We start from the raw sequence: 19,292 nt of genomic DNA, 5'->3' as shown, positions 1-19,292 counted from the left end.
CATAGGTACTGGGATCATGTCCTCTCAACCAACGTCTTGGTTACTTTTCTCTCACTGCTGGGACAACATACCTGATGCTCAAATTTCAGGAAGAAAAGATGTTTTTATCTCACAGTTTGTACGCGTTTCAGTTCAAATCAACTGGTTCTCGGGCAGGGTGACACATAGCAGAGGCGCAGCTGTTCATGGTAGCAGAAGATATGAAAAGCAACAAGAGCAAAAGAGAGGAGCAAGCCACTTTTCCTAAAGCAGGTGTAACACTCACAACCCCAACCCCAGCACTAGACAATGAACCAATCACAAATTCTAGATTCAGCTGCTTCCAAAAAGCATCCCCTATGATCATAAGAGGTTTTGGCTGAGGACATCCAGACACAAACCATAACAATCATCCTTGCAGACAGGTTCCTGGGCCATGTAAGTCACTGTTGCCAGCTCAGCTGCCAACGGGCTAGCCAAAAAGAAGTGCGCTGTTCAAAGTACATCCCCCAACATGTAAGAGTGGGAGCCTGTGCCACCCTACTTCTGGGATGGCCTGTTCATGTCTGTCCCTGCCCCTCTACCTGTCTCATGATTCCCCACAGGCATACCTGTCTCTCAGTCAGGGAATACTAGCTCTCAGCTCCCTTTCACAACTGTGACCAAAATGTTTTGACTATAGGCCTCAACCAAATCCATCATCATTGGCACTGACAGCATAAATGGCAGGGCATGGTCCGTGACTTCTACAGCTTACAACTATGCAACATCTCTCCTTGAGTCCTGGAAAGCAGTTTCTACTGAGTCTATCCAGCAAGAAGCTTCCAACGTCCCTGTCCATCCCCGTATTGTACGCCTTTTGCTCATCTGATATGAAGGGCATAGCAGGGTAGCTAGGTGTGGTAAGCCCACCAAAAACCTAGCAAGCCCACATATGCCTATAATTGGCTTGCTGTCATGGATCTGGTCTTACCTGACCACATAACACCAACGAATTTGAAAGACAAGCCAGTTCCCTGGACCTTGTGTTTGTCTACAGCCCACCCCCATGTCAGCAAAGCTTCCTTCAGAATGTGCATGATGGCTTTTAAGTCTGTCAGGCAATCAAAGGTTAACATAATGTCACCAGTACAAAACAGTGACACAGAGTATGGCTTGGCTCAGGTGGCCAGGTCCTGGGATGCCAGGCTATGACACAAAGTTGGGCTGTGCAAATCATCTTGTGACAACATCTGGAAGGTCCATTGCCTGCCTTCATGGGTGAAGACAAATTGGTCCTGACTGCCAGTGTCAGAATAACAATGTATTCATTCACCATGATCCATTTGGCTTCTGCACAGGCCACACTGAAGGGTTCTGTGCAGGGCATATTACCCTTGCTTTTACCGATTTCAAGACAGTCCATCCCATTGCACCATGACCTCCAGATAGCCAGTACTGCCTCATGCACCAACCCATGTTGTCTCTGGGAGAGTCAGCAGTGCACAGTGTGGATGCTGTCAGACTATGGTTCTACCATGCAAATTCATAAGCACAACTGTCCCTGTATAGAGCCCAGCCAAGCACCAGTCAGTATGTCCACCCTCAGTATGAATTCAGCAAATGGGGAAACACACATCATATGGGTGTTGGGGCAAGCACCAAATATCCAAAGTCACCTGGTCCTTCCAGACTGTGATGTAGTGATCTCCATACCCTCCTATACATGCAGTAGGTCCTGTAAGATGGTCTGTATTGCCATATATTAGTGTTGACTCAGTTCCAGCATCTACCAGTGCTAGTACACACTGCACATTTTTGGGGGACCAGTAAATAGCCAATTCCACATGTGGCCAAGACCCCAGTACCTCAGCCTGCTTCCTAACAGGGGTAAAAGGAGGCCAGTGTCATTTCTTCCTGCTTCACTGGGGCTGATCTGGCTTTCTGGCCCTGGCTCATCATCCAGCACTACTGCTCAGGGCATGTGTGACTCCGCAGAGTCAGCGGCATATCCAAAGCCTGCCCATCAAACTTATCTGCGGTTAGGCTGGCAGCCAGCGGGTCTGTCCAGACCTGGCACTGAGCAACCTTAGTGGCCTCACAGCCTGGCCTTGGTGGAATGGCCCCACTTGCCTGGAGCCCCCTTTCTTTTTCTTTTGCCAGTACAGTTTTTGTAGGTCTCACCTTACCTTGGCACTTCACTTCCACATCTTCCAGCCTGGCATCCACAGCATCATGGATCAGATGATCTGTAAAGGGAGTTAGAAGGGTGCCACTGGCCTGAATGTGCCAGCTGGCCCGCTCTCCAGGATCATGTCCTTCGTGCATGCCATCAGCAGTTTCTCCTCTGGGCTACAGTACTACAGTGTGAGCATCATTTGCTGCATGCCCATTTCTCATAGCACAGTTACCACGTCTAGGTAGGTTGTCCACTTTGTGACTTGCTCTGGCAGGTCACCTGGATTCTCTCAAACCAGGTGAGCTGCTGCCATCAACGAATTTATCACAGTCTGGTTACCTGCTTCTGGGGCTGTCCTCTGCACATGCTGCAGAACCTGTCACATAGAGGCGGTGCTAGCTATTTATGACATCTCCTGTAGGTTTAACTGCATGTTATCAGCCCCATCGTTCCACAGCTGTAGTAGCCACGTGGGCTATTTCACCCACTTTTTGGTTTAATTGCTTTGTCAGCTCCTGCAACTCCATGGCTGTATAGGTCGTGAATATTGTGTGCCAGATAGAGGTGGGCAACCCTCCCAGTTCTCCTCTCTGGGCTAGGGGTTCCTCTACCTCTACTTTCTGATGAATAGCTGGACTAGTATGCAAAACCAGGGGATTTTCCCAGGGGTTTTCTGGGACATGAGGACTGATGCTTTGGAGACATTTCTGGAGGAGGCAGTGCTTCCAGCACCTAGCAACATGAGCTTGGCAGTAGCCAGCCGCTGCTGCTGAAGGACCTCTGCTATCTGCTGCAGCTGGTCTACTTGTCCAACAAGGCAGTCCACCTCTGAGTTTACATGGCCCAAGAGAGTGAAGAACAGCCAAGTCACCTGGCCCACCATGTCATGGAGAGGGGGAGAAATTTGTCATCTACCCTTCTAAGGGTTGCAAGACATTCCTGGGCTCCATGCAGAGTTTCTCAGTCCTCTGGGACCTTCCAAGCTGTCAGGAGGGTGGCTACAGGTAACCATGGTGAGGCTGGAAGTTACTTATCAGCCATTTCCCAGGGCCCTCTCTCACCTTTGGGCTCTGTTTCCACAGCAGCCATGGGACCACTCACCTCAGTGTCCTGCTGACTATGCCAGTTGTTGGCAAACTTGGAGGCCCCAGGGAGATTTTTGCAGGTGGGGTCCCCAGGTGAATGAACACATGTGTGAAAGGCAACAACAATAGCAGGCAGCATGGAGCAGAGCAGAGTGCAAGATTGCAAGAACAGCCTGTGTCTTCACTATATTATTCTTATATGGGTTGTTATACATAGTTAGATTCTTGTATAGTGCTGGAACTAGTGTATACATGTTTGTCCACTGTTAAGTCAGGGTTACATAAATGTATCCCACTCTGCACTTGTGCTAGACAGTGAGGCCACATCCTGACGTGTTCTTAGTCACCCCTGAGATTTGAAGAAGTCTGAGTGGTTCCCCACCAGAACCCAGCAGAAGCTTCTGGTCTGTGGCATGTTGCTGAATTAATAGAATCACAAACAGTAGCATCATGAGCAACATACAAGATGCATAATGAAGAATAAAAAGCTTAGAACTTAAATCCAGAGGTCATCACCATCTACTGACACCCTCACTCTGCAGGCCAGAGAAGTTAATGAATCAGGTTACATAGGTTGTTAAAAGCCATGCTCCTGTTTCCCAGTACCAGTATTTTTTAACTAAAATAAGAATCTTTCAGCACTAAAGTATAATCACCACCTGCCTAAGACAGAAGACTTATAATGGCTAACTTCCGCTCCTGATAACTTCAAGGGTCATCAGCTACAAGACTGGTCTCAAGAGCCCCTGTGTGAATGGAAATTAACCATAAAAGTTGCAAGGGCTTTAGAGACCTTTGCTTTAGTCATAACACTAATGGCCTAGTCATGGTGAACCTTTTAGAGCTTTCAGTGATAACTAACAACTGGCTGCAGCGCACACGTCTTAGGTTTGCTGCCCCTGGCCTAGGGTCTGACATGTGAGATTCAGACCTGGATTCTTGACTCAGAAATATTGACTTACGCTAAGCCACTTCCATGGCTCTGGAAAGTGTAATTCACAGCACAATGTGTTTCCTCCTTATTTTCAGAAACAGAACTGTCAAGCTATTAAAACTGGCTCTTTGGTTTAGCTGGAGGAAATAAATTACAGGGAAAAACAGCTTAGTTGGATTAAGACCTTTCCAGGCCATATTCACTAAAAAGAAGTATGATATTTCAATTATAAAGAACTCAAAATAAAACAAATGTCTTACTTTACTCACAAAGATGATGTTGGTGCTTTATTACTCTAACTACCAAAGCATTTCCAAAAACCTTTTTCTTATTTTTCCTACAATAGTGGTTTATGGGCTGACTATTGGAGTATAAGTTAATAAATGCTTCTAATCCCAGTTCTCCTAAACCTGTACTCAAGAACTAACGGGATTGACCAGCACTTGGCTTTTAAAAACTGAAAGATGTATATATCTGGGTCCAGTGAATTAAAAGCTCAGTAGTACATGGTCCCTACTCTCCTTAACCTCCTGCTTTTGTCTTAGAACAGATCTGTTTAAAGGGTCAAAGAGGGCAATGTTACCAGTCTCCTGCTCTACTTCCACTTAACTTGTATATCTAAGGGGAGCCAGAAGGTTCAGACAGGGTCTCAGAACAACAAGCCAACTAGATCCGTGTAATACAAGGTTCAGCCCTGCTTGTATGGGAGCAATACCACTCATCATTGGGAAATCCTGCCCGTGTTATATTATTCACTAAATCTTATTCTTTAATTTTCTTACAATCAATAAACACCTTTCTTGTCCTTCAGAGTCCAACATAATTGAGAAATAAGACATAAGAAAATGGCAGATGAAATTCAAAATGTCAGTTTTCAGTATTAGTAAGCTGATTGGTGGCAGTGGCTCTATCCCTGTGACCCAAAGATTCTGTTACTATTGCTTATGCCATGCTGTGATTCCCAGTAGACAATTCACCTGAAAAGAAATTTGCATCCACAAAAACCAGTGTAGCCAGGATTGCTATCTCAAACTGGTCCAGGATATTTGATTTTCTCAGCATCTTCATGGCAACATTTTGGGGGCACTATTCTTTTTTCTCTATTAACAATTTTTGCTTTTCTTCATTTCTCTGTAAGTTTTAGAATAATATCTCTGTGTGTGTGTGTGTGTGTGTGTGTGTGTGTGTGTGTGTGTGTGTTTTATTTACCTTGGAGTGAGCTGGCTTTCTGAGATCAGTACCATGGGGGAGAGTGGAAGAAACATGACATCTTCCCGGCTAGCAAACTTTTATACTGAAAGGTTCTCCTCACCTTTCTAAAGGTGGTCTGATTCTCATTAAATAGGATTTTTCTCTGACAGCAAGTAGTCTTGCTTCCTTGGTGTCTTTCTAAAATGTGGGTTCAAGAGAAAGGCTCCTGTTCTCTTGCACACCCCAATTCCAGAGCCTTCAGCTTTGGCCCCTCAATATCTTCCACTTGCCATAAGGAAAGATTAAAAATATTTTTGGTGGCCACTTTCTGAAATTTGTTTTAATGGGTGCTGTTTTCACTGAGGGTTCTCTTCAGTTTTTTGGTTTTTTTTTTCTTTTTTTCTACTAAGCTATAGGGGACTTCCCTGTAAACTTAGGTATTTTTGCCTGCCTTTGAAAGTATTTTGGATTTGTCTTCCAAAAATGGAAGTTTTGACATTTTCTATTTTTGTTGTTGAATTCAGATTGTTTCCAAAAAGAAAGGAAAAGAAAATGCCAAATCTGTGCAATTTGTTCAAGTCTATGAACAAACAACCAGAGACCACCAGACACTTGAAGAGCCTAGCACTACAGAGAATGGAAAAGGAAGGTGAAAAACATAAGTAGCCTTGAGAAAATAAAAACAGAGAGTAGAAGAAAACTTTAATATATTTCCTTAGAGAAATAAGAGAAAATGTCATATCCATGAAAAATAATGTCAGGATGCTCCATGTAGAAATAACCAGAGAACTATAAAAAGATATTGAAAATTAAAAATTAATATTGGAAATTTTCAAATTCAAATAGTAGGGTGTTTAGTGAAAAATTCTCAACCTTGCTATAAATTTGAAATATTTTACTTAAAAAGATGGGGAAAATGCAATGTATAATCTGAAATGTGATGCTGAGGACATTTCTCAAAAGGGAAATAGATGAGAAAGAGCAAAAGGAGAGAGACACGAATGAGTTTAAGGATTGAACTCAGGAAACTCCACCACGGGCTAATAGACTTTCTAGAAAGAGAAGGAAAGAAAAATGCGGAGACATGGTTATAAGTGATACAAGGAAAACACTACAGAACCAAAGGTTGTAAAGTTCAGTGTTGGAATACCTCACACCTAGAAATGACAGAGATGCTCCAAGGCAGCCTCTTTCAAAAATGCAGCATCAGGGCTAGGGCTAAGAAAGCCATCTAAAAGTCTGAGTGAAGGAAAAAAAAATACCATTTGCACAGAAAAGATAAAAATTTCGAAATGGCATGTAACTTCTCAAGTGCAATGTTGGAAGATGGAAAATAACAGAACAATGTCTTCCAAATGCGAAAGGAGAATATTTTCTCAATTTAAGATACTCCACTCGCACAAATTAATTCTCAACTGTGAGAGTAAATAGAAACATTCTTAGGCAAAATATTTTGTGAGTGTTTCACCCGTGTACCTTCTCCTAGGAAACTGCCAGGAGAGATGTGTCCTATCATACGGGGACTTGGCTGGAGAGGGAAGCAGCCGTTTCTCCAGCTGACAGTGAAGGAGAGCTGCCAGGTAACAGGCCCGCGGAGCAGCAGGCGGAGCACACAGGGCGGGATGTGGAGGTGGCAGGTTTCTTGTCTTCTTCAAACCTGGTGAGAAGTGTTTTATACCCTGGCAGAGACTGCTGATGATTTAGTTACGGAAACAGAAGCAAATCAATACCCCACCCAACTCTCTTGCCAAAGCAATGATTAATTCTGGCGACAACAAAATTTTCAAGGAAACAATGTGATCATAATACATATGGTTCAGTGTAAAATAAATCTATAGGCAAAATAATATAAACACGGAGCTTTAAACTGAATAAAATTCTTGGCTGGGCATGGTGGCACATGCCTGTAATCCCAGGCCTTGGGAGGCTGAGGTAGAGGATTGCCGGAAGTTTGAGGCCAGCCTGTGCCATGCAGTGAGTGCAAGGCCAGTCTGCCTGAACTACAAAGTGAGACCCTGTCTCAAAGAAAAGAACATCTTACTTAAAGCACCACTTCTCATTTACCATTCTCTAACTTTTTGCTCTACTCTAAAGGAAAGTTGTAATATTATGTCATCTACTTGAAAGTGTACATCTATCTTCATTTCTCTGAGTCTGTCTCTGTCATTAAACTACATACTCCACTAAAGAGGATCTGATCTATTTTGGTCACTACTGTTCCCTTCCTCCCATTACCCAGAATAGTACATCTGAATAAATCTCCTTACATAAATTAATATTTAAATTCAGGGTAGTAGGAGAATGTTTGTGTGTGTGTGGGTGGGTTTGCGTGTGTGAGCGCGGCTAGAAAATTAAATTTCTTTTCACTTCCTGCTCAATAGATACTATTCTAAAATTAAAAATAAAATAGAGCGGAAAACTGATGCTACATAGCAACTGAAGACAAAGAGCAGAAAACCTAAAAGAAATACAAGTGGTTCCTCTGGAGCGCAGCAGTGGAAAGTTGAGACAGGGAACAGCATACCTAAGACTGCTGGGAACAGTCAACTTCTTGTGAATCCTCCTTTCCTAAATAGATGCAAACATCTGTTTCTGTTAAATAGCTTTAAAGCATTTATCCATGTTGCTTCTTTTGAATATCAAGTCAAGTCAAAGAACATTGGAAATACAGGACTGTGTATCTCTGCTCCTCGAACCTCCAATTTTTAAGGCATAAATTATGACAACCCATCCTACCCCTCTTGGCCCTCACATTTCCTCCATGTATAAAACTGAGATGATATTATGCAACCTGTTGGATTACAGAGCTTATCAAATAAGACATCTCTGTGATATTCTAGTCTAACTTAAAAATTTGATATCTGCTAATTTCCCTTCTTCCATCTTCTCATGACTAATGAGAATCATGACTTAATTAGCTAATCAGAAAAGGTATTTATTTGTCATACCCAGTGATAGGATTTAAGCTTCTGTAAGTTTACTAAGACTTTGAGAAAAGCTTTCCGTTTTTTCCACAGTATTCAATATTTTCACAGGAATGTATGGCCCATATATTTCAGTGTCTGGTAAGAGACAATCCATTCATGGCACTGCAGTTTCTCACTGGCGCTACTGTGAGAGTAAGGGCATTGATGGCAGCCACTGTCCATCTATACATTTCCCCATCGCACCTAGTACTTAGTAAGCCTGAATGTGGCTTGCACATTGAGACTAGTTATTATGGCCCAGTTTGTAGACTCTCTGGTAGTCTTGTCCAGGTGTCACTGGGGAAAGGACAGGTTCGATTAAACTACAACTGTGAAGAACTATGTTAACACCTCAAATATTGAGTTACACCACTTTGTTTGCCAAAGAGATTATAGAGACCTCTTCTCTAACCAGTCCTTGCATAATGAATTCTCTAATAGACCTATGAGCTTCTCTGCAAAAGGTTAATTTCATTCTCCTTTACAAAGCCTTGTTAATGGTCCCCCAGGCAGTCCTTGATAAAGGAAGAGAAAGTCTTGCTAAGTATTAATAATCACAGTGTAGGTTCACAGTATCACTTCCTGCCTGGGAAGGAAAAGATTGGTTCACTGACATTTATGAAGAGGCTTCCACTGGGGACAGAAAGCACAGCCATCATTATTGTCCAATACGGACACAAGGAAAAAGGGATTTCATCCCCTTCCAATACTTGCTGTCATGTCTTAGTCAAAAACAAATAAAGTTAGAAACGTAACCAGGATATCAAGACAAGAGAACCAGAATTATAATTTTATTTTATTTTAGAGATTAAAAATAATAACAAAACAGTTTCAGAACAGATTAGTAGGACAGTTACAATAATTAATACATTGCATATTTTTGTCTTTGTAGTAGTTATTTAGAGTACAAGATACAGGCATGATGTCTTGTGCATACAATATTAGCACAAACTTTTCAATGAACTCAGAATTGTAGTTTAAAGCAGGATTATTCTAATTCTACCCTTATAATTTTAGAAAAAAATACTTGTTGATTTAACATGAGGTGATACTTTTCCATCTTTTCCATATTGCTTCTCAGAAAATTGTTGAAATCTAGGAGAGTTCGTCAGTTTGATATTTCCCAACCAGGCAAATCTCCTCTGTATGGAGCTCTAGATAAAAGGTATCATGTGATTGTACAGTAGAATAAACCAAGGACTATTTCCATTTCTAATCCTCTCATTGGAAGAGAAATAGGAGATTCTAAATAATTTTTAAGAATGTATCAGATCAGTCATTCTAATTACCAAATTCAAGTGTGTAAAATTGGTCAAGAGAAAAGAAAATTTTAAGCATTGACTGTTCCTCTCAATAAACTACATACATCAGCAATACACCTATTCCAACTATCCTTATATATACATATAAATTTTGTTTCTCATTAAAAAAACAACATAACAAATACATAAACAAAACAGCACAGAGAGCAATAAAAATGATACAAAATTTCAAAACATGGTGATAGGATATTAACAACGGTTGTTATACTACATAATGTCATCTTCAAAATGGTTGCACATATAATCAGATATAGACACACAAGATTACAGTATAAGAACCATTGTTGAACTCTTACCATTTTGTATGGTGAAGCTCTGCATCATTTCCAATGTTTCTTTCATTACTTTTATTTATTTATTTTTTTACTTGTTATTGCCTTTGCTTGTCTGATCAGTCTTACTTTCTTATGCTGAATGGACTGAGCAACTTTGTTGAAGATAACAGTATGTAATATAGCAACCATTGTAAATTTCTATCATTTTTTCTTGAGGTCATGTTTGCATTTTTGTTGTTTTTGTGTTGTTTTGATTTTGTCTTCATTGTTTTGTCAGCTTTTTAATTTTTAAAATAAAAAAATGAATGTATCAATAAAAATTATCGCCAGCACCAAGATCTTTTTTCCCCTTAAATGATTAGGAATTTTTTTTCTTCTTCCCTTATAAAATCTTCCCGTAGATCCAGAAAAAGTAAAATATTCGATGTTTTGCTGGACCCCATGATCCCCACAATCTCCCTGCCCCTCCTCACGCAAACTACTCCGAAACAAGTAAGGGCGTGGCACTTCCAGGAGACTTTCTTTCTTCTCCCTCCAGATCCAATGGATGGCAGGGCTTCTGTTTTTAAAGGATCCTAGATATTTGCCTGCTCGCTTGCGGGTGGGGCTGCCCTCCTACCTGTTTCTTTGGCGTCACCTATCGCCCGTCTGATAGGTGACGTACTGATCGGCTGAAAGGCACCAGAAGCACATTTTCTCCACTGACCTCCATGCTCAGGTGCTCTGCTGTCTTCTGTCCAGTTGGACTAGCTGGTGGCCGATCACAGTTTGAACATTGCTTTAATAACTGATGATGACGAGAGATATTTTGAATCACACATATAAAATGTGCAGGCTTGTGTGTGAACAAAGTAAGCATTGAATAAAAAACAATTATTTTCTTCTGTAAGTGATGTGTTATGGAATGTTTTCCTACGTTTTCCTAAATTTCATTTAGCAATGGTGTTCCCTCTTACAATAGGCGAATATCTACTGATCCTTTAAAAACTGAGCAAATACTTTAGAAATTCTGTAAAACACACTAATGCACACCAAAACTAGTCTCTGCCTCTCCGTCTTCCACTCTGTCTCTCTATGTCTGTCTTAACACTTACTAAGGTGTGTATTCGTTAATATAGCCATTCAAGGATTAATTTGTTTCATTGAGTATCAGATAAGATATTCAAGAAGGAGAAAGTCTGAAGAGAGGGGAAAGCCTATGCATTGACATTGATGAGTGTGCTTGTTAGATAATGCTGCTCTCACCCCATCACTGTTCCCTATAACAACGTACCTGCGTTAAGGACACCTATGATTCCCACAACCCCACAAAATATTCCGAGGTGTATGTACACTGCTCGCTTGGTACTCATTTTTGAATACTTCCATTAGAACAGAACAGGTGCTGTCTCTTTACATTAGTGTATCATCTCCAAACATGCTATCATTTTCTCACCTTTATGTTTCAACAGTGTATCCATTCTAAAGGCATGACTCAAATATCAACTCTTACAGGATCATTTCTGTCACCTTCATTTTCATCACTACACTTAGTATTTCCTTTTTTTAATTTTAAAGATAAAAATCTAACCAAACCACAATGAAAACAAAATCTAAACAACACAAAAACAACAGAAACAATGCATGACCTCAAAACAAAATGATAGGAATTAACAATGGTTACTACATTACATACTGGTATCTTCAACAGAGTATTGTTGAGCTCTTACCATCTTGTAGGGTGAAGCTCTGCATCATTTCTTGTTTGATCAATCTTACATTCTTACGTCTGGTGGACTGAGTATTTTCTTATTCTATTCTCATTGTTATCCATTTTTATCTCTAACATTCTCTCCTTTGCCTTTAAGTTAAAGAGACTACAGGAAAGTGTGTGTAATAGAAGAAATGTTAAAAAAAAAAAAAAAAAAACCTACACCACCTTTTTTATTCCCAAAGACAAGGTCTTTCTGATTGTTCCAAATATGATGGGGATTTTGGCAGTAATACAGTCATTACACTTTCAAGAGATTACTCTCACTGATGTGTAGAAAACAGACTGCAGCGATCAAGGTTTGGGGTCAGAAAGAGGAGATTTTTGCACTAATCCATGTGAACAGAGATGATGTTTCAGGCTGCCGTGGCAATAGATTCTTAGTGTCTATTGATGGTAGAACAAACAGCTATTAATAATCAATTAATAGTTGATTATAGAGTGAAAAATAGAAGAGTCAGAAATGGTTCTAATGTTTCTGAAATGAGCAGTTGATTTAATGTTTTAAGATGTAGAAACAGGAAGTATAGAAGACAGCAAAAAAGAATTCTTTTTTTTCTTCATGTACATTTGAATTAGATTTCATAAAGAGATATCATCAGACCAATGTATATATGAGGCTGGCATTCTGGAGGTATAAATTTGGAGTCTTCAGTGTGAAGATGGCTTTTACGGGAATGTACACAACAGGTCTGGATGAGAGTCTGTGGACAAAGAAACCACAGGAACCCAGAAAAGTGTGAGCAACCGCAAGCCGTATTAACAGGTTCAAGGCAGAGGGAGTGACCTGCTAAGTACTTCTAGCAGTTCAGCTATAACACGGATTAGGAACTGATCAGCAATGGGATTTAGCAAAGAAAGGTTATTCATGAATTTGACAAGACAGTTCCCACAGTGTGAAGGCCAGAGCACACCCAGGGTGACTTAGAGAGCAATCAAAGAGATGAATGAAAACAGCAAGGGTGGAGGACTCCGGAAGCTTGTGGCAGAGGCTGTCAGAGTTGGGCAGGGTCTACAGGCACAGCCTGGAAGGAGAAGTGGAGGTGAGATGGAAAAGACGGAAAGCATTAGATTTCCTATTTTTAAGGTGAGGCAAAAAATTGCATTTTTACATGCTGTGGAAGATAACCCTGCAGAAAAAATAATGTTTCTGATGTGCATTAGGAGCGAGGCTGAGAGAATTTGACAGAAGATAGACATAACAAACAAAGAGGTGTCCTTAAGGTGGAGCATGGGGAGTATCCTCCCTGTTTAAATTAATTAATTGGTTGATTTAATTGAATCTTAGCTAGAGTTAGATTATTTTAACTAAAAGTTACATGCACATCTGATGCATTTATTTATTTTGTATTTTTCAGATGCACTTATACTGGTCATTTTCTCTGTTTTTTTTTTTTTTTTGCTTTGCTGCATCTTTTGAAGTGATACTCTTTTCTTTTCTTAACAAGTTCTGCCTTCTCCAAAGAAGAGCCAGGAACCCCTTTTCAACATTTCCTCCTTGCTACGATGCAGTCATGTGATCCAGACCTCCTAATCAGGCACACCCACATGAGATGCAAAATTAGGAGTGATCAGCATGATTGGCAGAGTCCATTTCCTGGCAAAGATGGCACCAGCGATGTGACAGCCTTGATTATAAGGCTGGGAATATGGGAAAGATTTTAGCAGTGGAGTATCAGACCGTGGGAGTTACTATAGAGTTAAGCTCTTAGTGCTCAAGAGGAAGAGGTACAAAGAGTAGTGGCAGTGTTTGATGGATGACTAATGAAGAGTTCCTGGAGATGCAGGACTGAACCTGGTTTTCTAGCTCTCCCAGTGAGTCTGAGGGGGCTACCCGTATTTTAATGTGAGCTTTTTCTCTTAACTGACCAGACTCTGTTTTTGTTATTCAGAATTAGGAACTCTGCCTAGAGCAGCGATGAAAGGGGGAGAAATCTTTTGCTAAAGGGAAGGGGACCAAGAGATGCATGGAGAGATGCAGGAGTGAAGAGCAAGGGGATGTACAAGGATTAAGAGGTGTTTCGTACATGTACCAACTCCCATGATAAATGTTACCATTCTGTACCGCAACACATGCTAACAAAAAATTAAGAGAAAGAATCTAGCCAGATGAAAACTTACCTAAACTAGTCTCCGAAGGTTACCTTTCGGTTTGGGGTTAGTTTGTTGTTTAAGCAGATGCAGTTTAAGAATAAGGAAATGAACTGCGATATTAAGGAGGAGATTTTCAGCATAAACACAAATTTGTGAATTTTTGCTACCTCATCTTGAGACAATAGTTGGGATCTGTCTATGCTATGTCTTGTGATATATGTGAACTCTTTGCGCAGACTAAAAAATCATGATAAACTATTTGATATCAATAGTGGGATTAATGGTGACAGAGGCAGAATATTTGAAGGGGTACTTGCTGGAAAATCTAGGACTTGGACACATAGGCATGCCTGGGTATACATATGTAGATGTTCACTATGTACATAGGCAGAGCCTAAAAACAAAGATAACTTGTAAACAACTACTCCCTACACTAGCTGTAACCATAGCAACCAAAACTATTCATTTTCTGTCTCAAATAATATGTGCAGGTCTATCTCACTAACCATTCAGAAGGGGACATTGACAAATGATCGCTATATTCACCCAACCATTTTAAATAGGAAGGCATTTGGCTGAATTCTAATTTGACCAATGAATATTTAACTGACAAAGCTGCCAGATAAGATCCTGGCCAAAAAAGAAAGGAGAGAAATGAAGCTGGACTTGCTATAATGCAAAAATCCTTTAATGAAGGACATGAAAGGAATGTTGTAATTCTGGGCTGGAAATCTGTTCAGTGTTGCGAGATGGGCGAGCAGCTGGCCCACAATTTAGAAACTTTGAAGATGCTACAACCTCCAGCGTGTCTAAGCCATGGAGGGCGTTTTCTCTCCTTTGTTTAATGTTTTGTAATTTCAAAGGAGTCAGAAAAAGATGTCTTCAAATGTTTTCTCTTCAAAGCAACAGAAACAAAATGAAGTATTAGAGTGATGGAAAATCCAGACTGCCCAAATTCTAAACTTGCCACAATTTCCCTTTCTATAGATCGCTTTGCATCATGACATCCTAAACAAACTTTCTGATTTATTCTGAATCTCCACTAGACCTAGGACTGTTGTTCAGTTCTAAGGCTCAAGGGAGATCCAAACTCAGGTTAATTTTTCAAGAAGATTACATTACAATAACGAATATTTATTTTGTATTCAGTAGTTTTTCAGGCTCTGCTCTTAGTATGTTGATATTTTAATTTTCACAAAGATTGTCTCAAATGGTGCTATTTTACTTCTGTTTATGGATAATAAAAATAAAGTTCAGACATTAAGTTTCCTGAGGTCATACTGCAATTAAGTACAGGGGGATTTTAGAGTGGAGCCTAGAATCTCTGGGAACTCAGGGCTGAGCGGTTATACTCTACCTGCCCTACGTTTTATATTCTCTGATCTCTTTCTTTTCTGCCTTCTTCGTTAAGCAATCACTTGCACAAAGTGTGTGCGCATGCACACATACACACACACACTTACACACATACGTAGAAAGTATATGGCTATGCCTGACATATTGTTATCATTAAATAAATTGTAGATTGTAATTATTTACATGAACACATTTATTATACACAACATTGGATTTGGTCATATTTTCTTTACGTTTGAAAGTTTTGAGGCTAGGTGTGATGGCATATGCCTGTAATCCCAGCACTGGGAAGGCTGAATCAGGAAGATCACTGTGTGTTTGAGGCCAGCCTGGGCTACATAGTGAGCTCAAGGTCAGCCTGCACTATATACTGAGACCCTGTCTCAAAAAAAAAAAAAGATTTTGAAAGGTAAAGTCACCCAAAGTTTATTTGGAAAACATTAAATAAGAGCAAGTCTATTTATTAGAAAATCTTAATGGCTACACCCTCAAGCTAAAAGAAGTCAGGGTACACATCCAGGGCTATTCTATCAATTACACCAACAGACACCATGCTTGGAGATGAGATGTTATTAAAGATCTTAATGAAATAACTAAATAAAAGTTTGCTCCGAATATGAAAGAAAATTGAAACAAAATTCTGAGCTGTTCTTTTACATGTATATTTAAATGAAGCACATCAACTTCCCTCGTTATTATGTTTCGTTAGGGTTGAAAATACTTTGCAAATCTCAAAGAATGGATGGTGATTCCTGAAGTTTTAGTCAGTGATAAATAGCTGACCAGTAACCATACATTTTTCAATGCAAAGTTATAAGTGAATTTCTTTTGCAAAATGTCTACTTTGAAGTACATATGTAATGAATATGTGGATATATCACTTAATACATATAAGAGGATAGAGGTATAGGGCCTAAGGTCCTCTATGCATCCTCTACATGAGGGTATTCCTGTTACTAGTGAGAAAATAATTCTGGAATGAACTAATTGGGTTCTCTTTCCTTGTGTAGTGAAGGACACATGCTGACCATATAATTTTCTTAAAGAAGAGTTAATTTCCTGACATGATGGGTAGGTAACTACTGATGCTCAGATATTGCATTTTTTCCCCTTCTGAAAATCTACCTCCCACTATTCATCTTTCCTTAGTCCATGACTCGCTTGAGGTTGGTTAGTTGCCAAATAGATTGATAGTTCCTTCTCTCCGGCAAATATTAGTAATTGGTTTATACAGTGCAGCTCCCACACGTCTTAGTATTCTCCAAAGTCTCCTCAGTAGTAACAGAGTCCACATTAGCATGACAATAAGAGGCCACATTCAACTGCTCAGGGAAGAAACTGTCAGTTTAGCTTCAGAGGCAGTTTTCTCTGTTGCAGTTCCCAAGAGGCAGGCTTACTGTGGGATATTCAGGCAAAACGGTCGTCAGTCTGGCTCACTGAAAAGCAATTTGTGGGTGACCAGGACTGTTATTTCTAAATGCAGCGATCAAAATGCGACTTTTGTTGTCTTTGGGTTATGGAATGCTCTCAACGTATGTGGGCTGCTCTTGTGCCCCTAAATCTCCTCTAAGAGACAATCCCTTCCTTGTAGGTTCCCCGCGCCGTGCATTCATATCCATTCATATCCATCACCAAGGCGTCTGGAGCCCTCAGTATACAATCCCACTTGAGGATCAGAAGAGCACTGGGCCAGGGTTATCCCCGGACAACACACATGGCCTGAAATAGGCTTCTCAATGAGGCAAGAGTCACGTTTATAACCCTAGAAGACAGGCCAAAGGGGGAGGGAAAACATTCCACAGTCAGATTTAGGCATACAGGGAATTTGGTTATAGAAGAGGGAGAGTACAGTTTTCACATGGAGTTGAAATAGCAGGTAGGTTTTTTGGATGCCTTTGGGCACAGCTCCAGTACCATGTCCAAGATGGATAGTTACTGCCATGAAATACATTGAATGTTGTCCTGTTTCTCAGATACAGAGGCCTGGTGGTTTTGGCATGGATTTGGGGGTCTGAAGAATTTGCCTTAGAATTCCAGAATGACTTTTATGTAGAATGGGGACAGTCCTACGTCTTCTCAGGGCATGTGTAGGATGGTAGAGGCAAATCATTAGCAAAGTGTCTGGGACATACTGGGTGCTCAATAAACAGTGGGTATAAATCAGTGGCTATGAATATATACAGATATAAATGCCCTTAAGAAATAGGGGAACACTGGAAGCAGGATTTTTTCATTTTCAAAGCCAAGGGCTTTCTTTTTTTGTAGCTGAGGGAGGGACATTTTACTTAAGCAGACTTGTTTTACTTAAGTAATTCAGCAAGAAGTGATTATCAAGCATGAGGCATTACTTTAGTCCTGCTCACAGTCCAAGGAGGATCAAACACACAAAGCCCAGTACATGTAACTGTCAGCAGACTGTTACTGAGCACAGTACCGCAGGCATAGAAATGCCTGCCCTGCAATGCCCAAAACTTGGTCTCAGCAGAAGTCAGCTGCCCCCTAGCATCACCCGTATGTGGACTACTGCTGTTGCTGTGTCTTGGTGACTCACGGGAAGCATGAGGTTGGTGATGCACAGAGTCAAGGACAAAGTCAGTACCTACTTCTACCACAGTCTTTTCCCTCCTGCCCTCTAAATCTCTCTGTACATCGTCCTTTGTATACTTACATTATTTATATTACCAAACCATTTGCTACTTCACTGGGTAATGCATATTATATTTTAATAGTATGTATTAGCTGCTCTATTGCAATGACAATATCAATAAATTGTCATTCCTGAAGGCAGAAGAGCATACTTTGTATTTTTTCATTTGACATCCTTAGTACATTAAAATATTTGGATAAAAGTGAGTGAGAACAACCAATGCAATAGCTCTTGCTTGATACCTTGCACATGGCTATGCTCGTAGCATCATCTACCTCTGATTGATAGCACTTTCTCGTTTGAAATTTTATATTTCTTTGTGAGATAATTTGAGCAATATCCATTTTCTCAACTGGACTACAAGCTCTATGAGGGCAAAGGCCAGTGCTGGTTTGCTCACTATTTCTAATAGGTTAAATAAGGACCTGCCCCTCAAATTCTACTTGCACCCAGAGCCTCACACAGTGATCACATCTGGAAGTAGGGTTTTTGTAAATACATTTATGGTAAGGATAGAGAGATGATTATGCTACGTAAGGGTGGGTCCTAAGCTTGATTAGTGTGTCTTTAGAAAGGGACACACAGAGACACAGCATGGAAAGGGATGTGAAAATGGAAGTGGAACCAAGGCAATGAACGCCAGGGATTTCCAGCAAGCACCAGAAGGCAGGAGAAAGGCAAGACACAGTTCTTACCTCCGAGTTTCCAGAAAGAACTAACCCCTCTGGAAACCCTAGTTTTGAACTTCTGGGCTCCAGAACTGTGACTAGGTAAAACTGTTTTGTTTCTGAAGTCACCGTAATAATACATTACCCAGAGGAAGTGAATCAATCACGGTATCCCTGTTATGTAGCAAAGTGCCTGGTTCAATACATATCTGTGGGAGGAAGGAAAGCAGGTTGATTCTGTTCCTTCCTCTACATCTTCTCCTAATTTAGTATTTGTGTAAGTGTAATTCTTGGAGTTCACTCTTTCAAAATCACCTAGGAGATTATTGAAAATGCAGACTCCCAGGACCACCTAGAACCATCTGAGGAAAAAGTGCAAGGGATTACAGTATGTGTTTTTAATAAGCTTCCATGATGGCTCTTAGGAACATGAAAATTTTTGAGCTGGTGCTCTTTTTAAAAATATAATTCTTAAGGCTCTTGGAATTTTTATAGAAGATGTTTCTCCAGTCCTAGTGGACAGCACACCTGGTGGGAGGAAGCTGCCGCCTTGTAGCAGGTGTGAGGCTGACCTCCTCATTAACGCTGCTGGGAATTTCTGAAGCAGAAGGCTCCAGCTGCCAGCTCCCTTTTTCCCTGAGAGTACACCTGGCTGCTTGATATGACCCCAAAGCCTGTCTAGAGGTTAGGTTTCTATTTCCATAGCAGTTTCCTCCAGAAAACAATCAAAGTCAGAATAGGATGGACGTAAAAGCCCTCCATCCTAGAACTATTTTCTCTACATAGGAAGGTCTGCATCATAGGACATGAAAATTTTTGCAAATGTCAAACTTTCAACTTCAGTCACATTGCTTCTCTTAAAAATTG

The sequence above is a fragment of the Chinchilla lanigera genome, unplaced genomic scaffold (genome assembly GCF_000276665.1).
Source record: "Chinchilla lanigera isolate Chin_1 unplaced genomic scaffold, ChiLan1.0 scaffold00033, whole genome shotgun sequence".
NCBI lineage: Eukaryota > Metazoa > Chordata > Mammalia > Rodentia > Chinchillidae > Chinchilla > Chinchilla lanigera.
The sequence above is the reverse complement of the archived record's forward strand: the minus strand, read 5'-3'. Positions refer to the sequence as shown.